This window comes from Montipora capricornis, chromosome 9, assembly GCF_036669925.1.
Source record: "Montipora capricornis isolate CH-2021 chromosome 9, ASM3666992v2, whole genome shotgun sequence".
Classification (NCBI taxonomy): Eukaryota; Metazoa; Cnidaria; class Anthozoa; order Scleractinia; family Acroporidae; genus Montipora; species Montipora capricornis.
Window position 1 is genome coordinate 7100883 of NC_090891.1, and position 7500 is coordinate 7108382.

Genomic DNA, 7500 nt, shown 5'->3' on the forward strand with positions numbered 1-7500 from the left:
GACTTGCGATATATCGCGGGCTCGTTACTTTTGGGAGTGCTCGCTAGCTCATTGAAATCTTATCCGCCATTTTGAAAAGCACGAGACATGGAGGACAGTCAAGAGAAAGATTATAGCTTTTTGGGAACGACACGTTTCTCAACCTTTACGATGCACTAGTTTATGAGTAGAAATTTAAGAGTGAATATTTGGAGAGACAAATTTACGAGCGATCACTTAAGAGTGAACCTTCCATCTTGAAACGTATCGAGAATCAAAGCGAACACTTATCAAAGCTAACTTTATATCATCTTAAAAAACGTGCTACAAGGAGATCTAGACGAGCTCGTGGAGAAATTTGTCTTCAAAAAGATTTCAACGATTGAGATACCGAAGTCTTCAAAGCTCTATCGCTATGTTAATCAATCTAGAGCCCAGAGTTCTCCGGCTCCTCGGTCAGCGGTGGGTCGCCGGGGAGAACTCTGGGGACACGGAATTTTTACTGCAGAAATCGTGCGGTTCTGGTTCTTGTGCGCATGCTTGGGTTTGAAAACCGGAAGTCCAGATTGGAAGTCATCACGAAGGTTTCTTTTCATCATGTTCGAGCAACCAGTATCTTCCTCCTTACATGAATTAGGGTTAGTGTCGTTAAAAAAGGAACAACGGCAAGCGGTGGAAGCTATAGTGATGAAAGGTAGAGATGTCCTTGCCGTGTTACCGACAGGTTTCGGAAAATCTCTTATTTACCAAGTTTTGCCGGGTGCATTCGACTTCATGGCTGGAAATGTGGACAGAGCGATCATCTTAGTTGTGTCGCCTTTAAACGCACTTATGAGAGATCAAAACCCAAAACTTAACGAAAGAGGTTTGACTTTCTTTATGGTCCAGGGAAGGTCGGTTCAGGTGGAAGATTCCCGTGGAGGAGAATATCGGGCAAGTTTCTCGATGGAAGCATTGAAGGAACCGCATTGCCGAATTTCATCCGGAGGTCTCTGTGGATGATAGCAATAAAATAAAATAATTTTATTTCACTATTAAAATCACCTTTGTATCAAAAAAAGAGTGAAATGCGTGGTAGTTGACGAAGCCCATCTGATCAAGGAATGGTAAGTCAGTTTTAAGTGTGGTCTCACTTATATTAAAAAATTGACCAAATGAGTTATTATTATTAACACGTGTTTTGATTAACTTTAAATACTACACAATGTCATTTATTACTCAATTTTCTCTTTTCGAAAATCAGAGACAAAAACAAGCATCTTTGTCAAATATACATTCTGAGGTAGAGTCCTGGTTTAAAATGGTTGATGAGCTAATAAATAAAGTGTTTTGTATGAATGGTAGAAAAATAGAAGATTTTAAAAATTTCATTACTGTTTTTCAAGCTGTAAGATTCTGGTAGGTCTTATTACATTTGTATGTTATCTCGTGCCCCACATATGTCAACTTCTTTCCAAAAGGTGCACCGTACACTCATGGTTTTGATTTTTCAAGAGACTCAATTGTGAAATCCAGACTTCCGCTACTCTGCCTTTCAAAAGCACTCAAATGGACTCAAATGAAACAAATTCGCTTACAGACTGAACAGATTTAATTAGTTTAATTAATAGATCGCTGATAGTTTCTTTTCTCGCAAATAAACAAAGCAGCCGGCAAGGAGTCCACTTTCTTTTGAAAGTGCTGGCCATTTATTTCTTCCCCGATGCATTTTGTTGATTTAGGACAGATTAAAGTCCACATTTCATTCGAATTCTACACAAAAAGGAACTGGCATAGCTCGTTAGCGGGCTAGACTCTGGATCGGGCGGTCCTGGTTACTAGGGCGTTGACATGTCGTCTTGGGAAGGCAATCTTCTTTAACAGTGCCTCTCTCCACCCAGATGTATGAATTGGCACCAGTGATTATTATCCTGTCCAGGAAAGAAGAGCAGTAACCAATTTAAGCTTCAGCAGGTACGAGCGGGCACTAGGCCTTGTGACGACTTACCTTATCACCTACAGCATGCATAGTGGCCCTCCAGGGCGATTACCGCCTAGGTTGCTTCTTCAATTTTACCGAAACCAGAGTTAAGGGTCAGCAATTCAGTGTGAGTCCATAAAGACTTACTTTTTTATGCGATCTACAGCTACGGGTGCCATAAAAAACCCCCAAGTCCTTAAGGGCTCCAAGAAAGCTGAAATATTTTATTTCCCAAGTTGCCAAAACAGTAGTCTTTGCCGGAAGGATAACCCACTCCACCCCTGTCCTATCTTTGGATATATATGCAGTATGGATGCCACCATGGATCTGTGCTGTTTGAGAAAGCAACAAAAGGAAAATACTGATAGAGAATGGGAAAGAGTGCCCGTGGGTAATCTTCTAGCAATTTAGCGGATTGGCGGCGAAAACGGACCGTGTTGGGCGTCCTTATCAATTATTTACAACATACGTGAGCATTTACACTGGGGCACTGGGTATGAATAAATATTCAGTAAACAAATCATGCCATTGAGGTTCTCATACAAGTTCTATCATAATCATTCTCTGCAATATCAAGGAGACGAATCTGCACGAGAAACAACTGAATTCCAAGTCAGTCATAGCCAGCAAACTACAATGACCTCGTCACGTACGGTATTAATAGATCTGTGTATATCTAACTCTCAACGACGCACTTGCGACCAATTTATCGCTGGGGCTAAAGTTTCTAATGTTACCTCACTTTTAAGAAATTGTAGGAAAGGGGCATGTCTGTAAAAGTGAAGCCAGGTAAGCGTTTTTTGTAAGTGAATTTATCCAGACACTTTGCAAATAGACTGGAAGAGTGACTGCAATTTGTGTTAGACGATTAGCTTTAATTATATTCGAAATTTCTTAAAGGTTCAAAACGATTCTCAAGTATTGTCACGACCGAAGTTGTGGTTGCATTTAAAGAGACCGATAAATTCTTTTTTCTTCAGAAAATATTAAAGCCCAAACAGGTGGGTTATAGTACTACTGAATGGAACTACAAAGCTTGCTTATATCCTGATTTAATTAGCGCTTCATTACTACGGGCCACAGACGTGATACGTTGAACGAGTTGAACAAAGGAGATAAACTTAACATGACTGCAGTTTGGACGAAAAAGATGCAATTTTTAGTATTTTTTTCTTGATATTACTAAACTAAGGGCTGAAATTTGCAGGGATACTAAGACCTCAAGATATAAAACATGGGCATGGAAAATATTTGGTCTGAAAAACAGGCCATTTCCGGTTGCTTCCCATATGCTTCAAATATGACCAAGTTGTGATAACAGCCACAGGCTAGCGAAAAATTTCCATGAGCTAATGTTCTCACTCATAAAAGCCTAAGGATAGGGCTCTACAAAGATGGTTTTGTTTTTGCCTGAAATGTTGCTAAAAGAGAGATTTAAAAGTGGTCAAAATTGCACTGAAAATCAGCCTCTGGGGACCCCTGAGGGGCTGATATCCAGAACTCGGCTAAAAAAAGGTCGTTGAAGCTGAAACTTTGGCATATTACATAAGTCGACATAAATACTTTGTGTACCAACTTTAAGCGAAATCGGCCGACCTTCATTTCCAAGTCTGCCCCGGTCTCTCAAGTAGAAGCTCTTGAAACGTTCTGAATAGAAAGATATAATTACTCTTTTGTAAGCTCATTTCAAGCATTAGTATTTTCATTGAGTAGTTGTATTATTTTAGACACTGGAAAAACACTGGAATTGAACATTGAGGGTCCTGAAGGGCCGTAAAATGGGACTGGGATTTATCTGGTTTTTGGCTTGGGAAATGGGTTAGGGTTGGTTTAGGGTTGGTTTTTACCCAAGAAAACAATAGAAACTGGGAATAGGATTTTCATCAAGCACAAACTGTAGTGGGATTCTTTTATTTTTAGCTGGGAATTGGTAAAAACATTGACTGGGAAAATGGGATTCTAACCACCCCTTCAGGACCCTCAACATTCTTTGTAAAAGCAATAGGGCAATTAAATATTTACAAGATTACAGTTCCTGGCAAGAACATCGTTTAGCGTAGTTTACAAGTGGATCAACATATGTTTTCCTTCGATTTTGGTGGCCTGGTCTTTCTAAGTGTCCTTGAAGACAAATTTCCTTGAGTTTGGAAACTTTCAGTTGGTTTAGGTCTCCGGTGCGCACTAAGTCACATATATTAGTGTGGTCTCGTATGATAGGGTGATTCACAACGCCCATGTCGTCAATGAGAGCCTCACAAAGTGAGTGGATCATATCCTCATTCTCTATAGCCACCAAGTCTTCTTCATCAGTATCGTCCTTTCCATCGTTAGCTTCACCTTGACGTTGAAGAGCAGACAAGCGAGTAAAAAAGCTTGCGATTTGCTTGGCTGTTCTCCACTCATCTGGTTTGAAGACTAATCTCCCATCTTCACCTCGAAGGACCTTCATTTCCTTGGCAACTTGATTGGCATCTGGTTTTGGGCCTCCTAACACTCCTTCATTAAACTTCTCGATGAGATACGATCTTACATTCTCTCCCATTCGGTTTCCCCTTTTAGTCGACTTCAATGCGCAGCCTTTCTTGGCCGAGTACTGCGAAGGCTCTGATTGCACAGTGTCTACCGAGCTGTCTACTTCCCCATTTGAAACCAAATTTACTTCTGTAACTCTTTCTGCCCACATCTTTTTGGCTGAGTCATACACAGATTCATATTCACTTGCTTTGACGTGTTTGCCAGTGTCCATGTGGGCCTCAGCCTCTTCAAGTGACTTGAAAGTAAGAACGCAGGTGAAAGCGATTTAAGAAAAATTTTCGGTCCTAGTATAATTCTAATAATTGGCCCCTTGGGGGATAACAAGAAAACTCCTAAGACACTTAACTGGTTGTGCTCACTAACGAGGTAGTGTACATTGAGTAAAAAAGATTATGACCAAAAGAAAAAAAAAGTAATAATAATAATTCGCATACAAGAAAGAGCAATTAACTGTCCGCAACACACTCCGTAATAGGTCAGAACCCAGATTTCTCTGTAGTGTAAATGACCCTCAGTTTAACTTTTACGAGAAAAACCTGACCCTGAGTTTCAATGACCTTTTCTGCACTCCCACCCATGCACCCCTCCCTGCGAACTAAAAAGTGGGAAAGTCAAGGCAAGGCAAGCAATCATGAAATGCGCATATTTTATTTCCACTTCGTTCCTTTTTAAGTTACAGTGGTTTGTTAAGCATTCATTTTCCTATCTTCATCCTTGGAAAATGACTTGAAGCACTGAATGACGTCATCTCTAGCTACCAGTCTCTTTCAGACTCTTCTGCCCGTTCCTGGTCGCAGTTCACTTCGCGGGCAGCTGCACACAAACTTCGTTGGTCCAGTTGTGGAATCACCTGAGAGCACAATCACCATAAATTATTATTATTATTATTATTATTGTTATTATTATTATTATTACTATAATTGTTATTATTGTTATTATCATTATTATTTTATAAATTGTTAATTAAATCGAGAAAAATAAGATCGAAGCAGCGGAGCTGTGTTAGCATTTTCACTTTAAACCGTAAAAAGTTTTAAATCCGACACACAAAAAACACGCATCAATAATTCATGTAATTGAGACCTAAAATTCCAGGGCCCAGTTGTTCAAAAGCCGATTAAAGCTAATCCCAGATTAAAATTAACCAAGGAATTTGATTCTCTCTACTCCCAAATGCTGTTCAACGCTGATATTCGGCAAAACTTTACATTAGAAGTAGTCAATCTTGAAAAACAAAAATAAGCAAAGAAACGTTCACCAAAAAGTCGAAAACATGGAACAAAAATTTACACTAATCCTGGATTAAGTTAATCGGGTTTTGAACAACCGGGCCCAGGGGCCTAAAACCACGTAGAGGGGTTTTACTAATGTTCTCACCCTTAAAGTTTAATACATTTTTTAAAATCAAATGAGCCAAATTTAGGTGTCACTTTGTCCTAGTATGCCTTTAGTTTGTTAAAATATCGTTATCCCGGATGATATGTCATAAGCGGTTGAGTTTTAGCTCAAGACTGATAAATTCCTGCCGTTGTTCTTAGATTTGGCTCTTTCTCTACCTATTAATTTATATCTTTCTGTGTTTTGGTTTTCTTTGCAATGTTGAACTTCAGTTTTACCTTGCCTCTCTTATATCCGTTCGAGTGGAATCCATCAGTTTCGTGTAGGATCAATGCCAGCATTACTGCTACAACACAAACAATTGCAAACTTGGTTTTCATGGCTTCAGACGTTTATCAGTTATCCCTGCAAGGTTCTGTGAGAAGGGTGCGCTTGTTATGACTTGAGATACTTTGCGCCCTTTATTTATATCATAACCATCACTTGTAAAACCTGAACTCATGACAATTTTGTTCATTTAGTTTTTGAATTTGTAATTTAATATCGTCTTCTGATGACTGTTAAAAGTAAAATTACTGTTTTAACCAGCATCAAGTTCAGACTGTGTAAGGAATTAATGTCTCTAAATCGTATACCCAAACCTTAATCATCTCCGTCTACTATGTATGGGGCCACATGTGTGACGCCAGTGTTACAATTTTGTTCAAAATTATCGGTATTAAATGATCTAAATGATCTAATGTCTAAGGTAATTGTTCAATCACTCCATTTGCGGTTAGCTTAAGAGCAAAAAAGACATTTATGAAGCCAATAAATAAATTGTGTGGCACCAGCTCCAATTATTCGATCTTCCTTTTCAATGCCAAGGAGAAAGTTATTATAACCTTCTAATTAATTGGTGACTCAAAGAAGCACGCCATGAGATGACATGAAACAAAACTGTTACAACGACATTGCACGTGCTTATTGAATTTAGTTTATAAAACTCTAGGGGTCCAGGGGTGCAGAGCTGGCGCAGTGTTGAGCTGGCGCAGTGTTGAGAGCACTCTTTTCTCACCAAAGTGGCCCGGGATCACTTCCCGAATTTGACGCCATTTGTGCGTTGAGTTTGTTTGTTCTCTACTCTGCTCCGAGAGGTTTTTCTCCGGTTTTCCTTCTCCTCAAAAACCAACATTTGATCTGAATTGCGTTAATTTGTTGATTTCAGTTTACAGTATCTCCAATTAGTGCGCCAGTGCTAGAAGACTGGACACTTAAATAAAGTTCCTTTCCTTTCCTTTTCCTGTATCTATAGATGCAACGTAAAATGGCCGCCTCTCGAATGAGGAGACAACCGCTCTTCTTTACTTTTAAAAAAATTTTTAGTTTTTAAAGAAACTGTGGTGCTGCGTCGGTGGGAGAGTAAAACAGGAAAATTTGCTTTTATCAAACGTGTTGATAAAGGTCGAATTACCATCTTGAACGATTTGGAAAGCTGACGTCTCGAGAGTTACGAAGGGCTAACGCTCAAAACTTCAGCTTTCCACGGTTCACGGTGGTAATTCGACCTTTCTCAACAAGTTTGATAAAACCTAATTTTCCTGTTGCTTTAATTTTCTCTCACAGTTTAAAACACTGTTTGAATTTTACAACTGCTATAAATATTCGACATTATTTTAAAGAAATAAGAAAAGTGACAAGCTAAAATT

At 39.1% G+C, this 7500-nt stretch overlaps 1 long non-coding RNA gene across 1 annotated transcript; it reads right to left on the reverse strand.

The window, feature by feature from the left end:
- Positions 1-5103: 5103 nt before the first annotated feature.
- Positions 5104-6251, reverse strand: LOC138016457 (uncharacterized). Its single transcript, XR_011125803.1, has 2 exons — positions 6091-6251; positions 5104-5324 (listed from the first exon to the last, which is right to left on the reverse strand). It is a non-coding gene; the product is annotated as an uncharacterized lncRNA (long non-coding RNA).
- Between the last annotated feature and the right edge of the window lie 1249 nt (positions 6252-7500).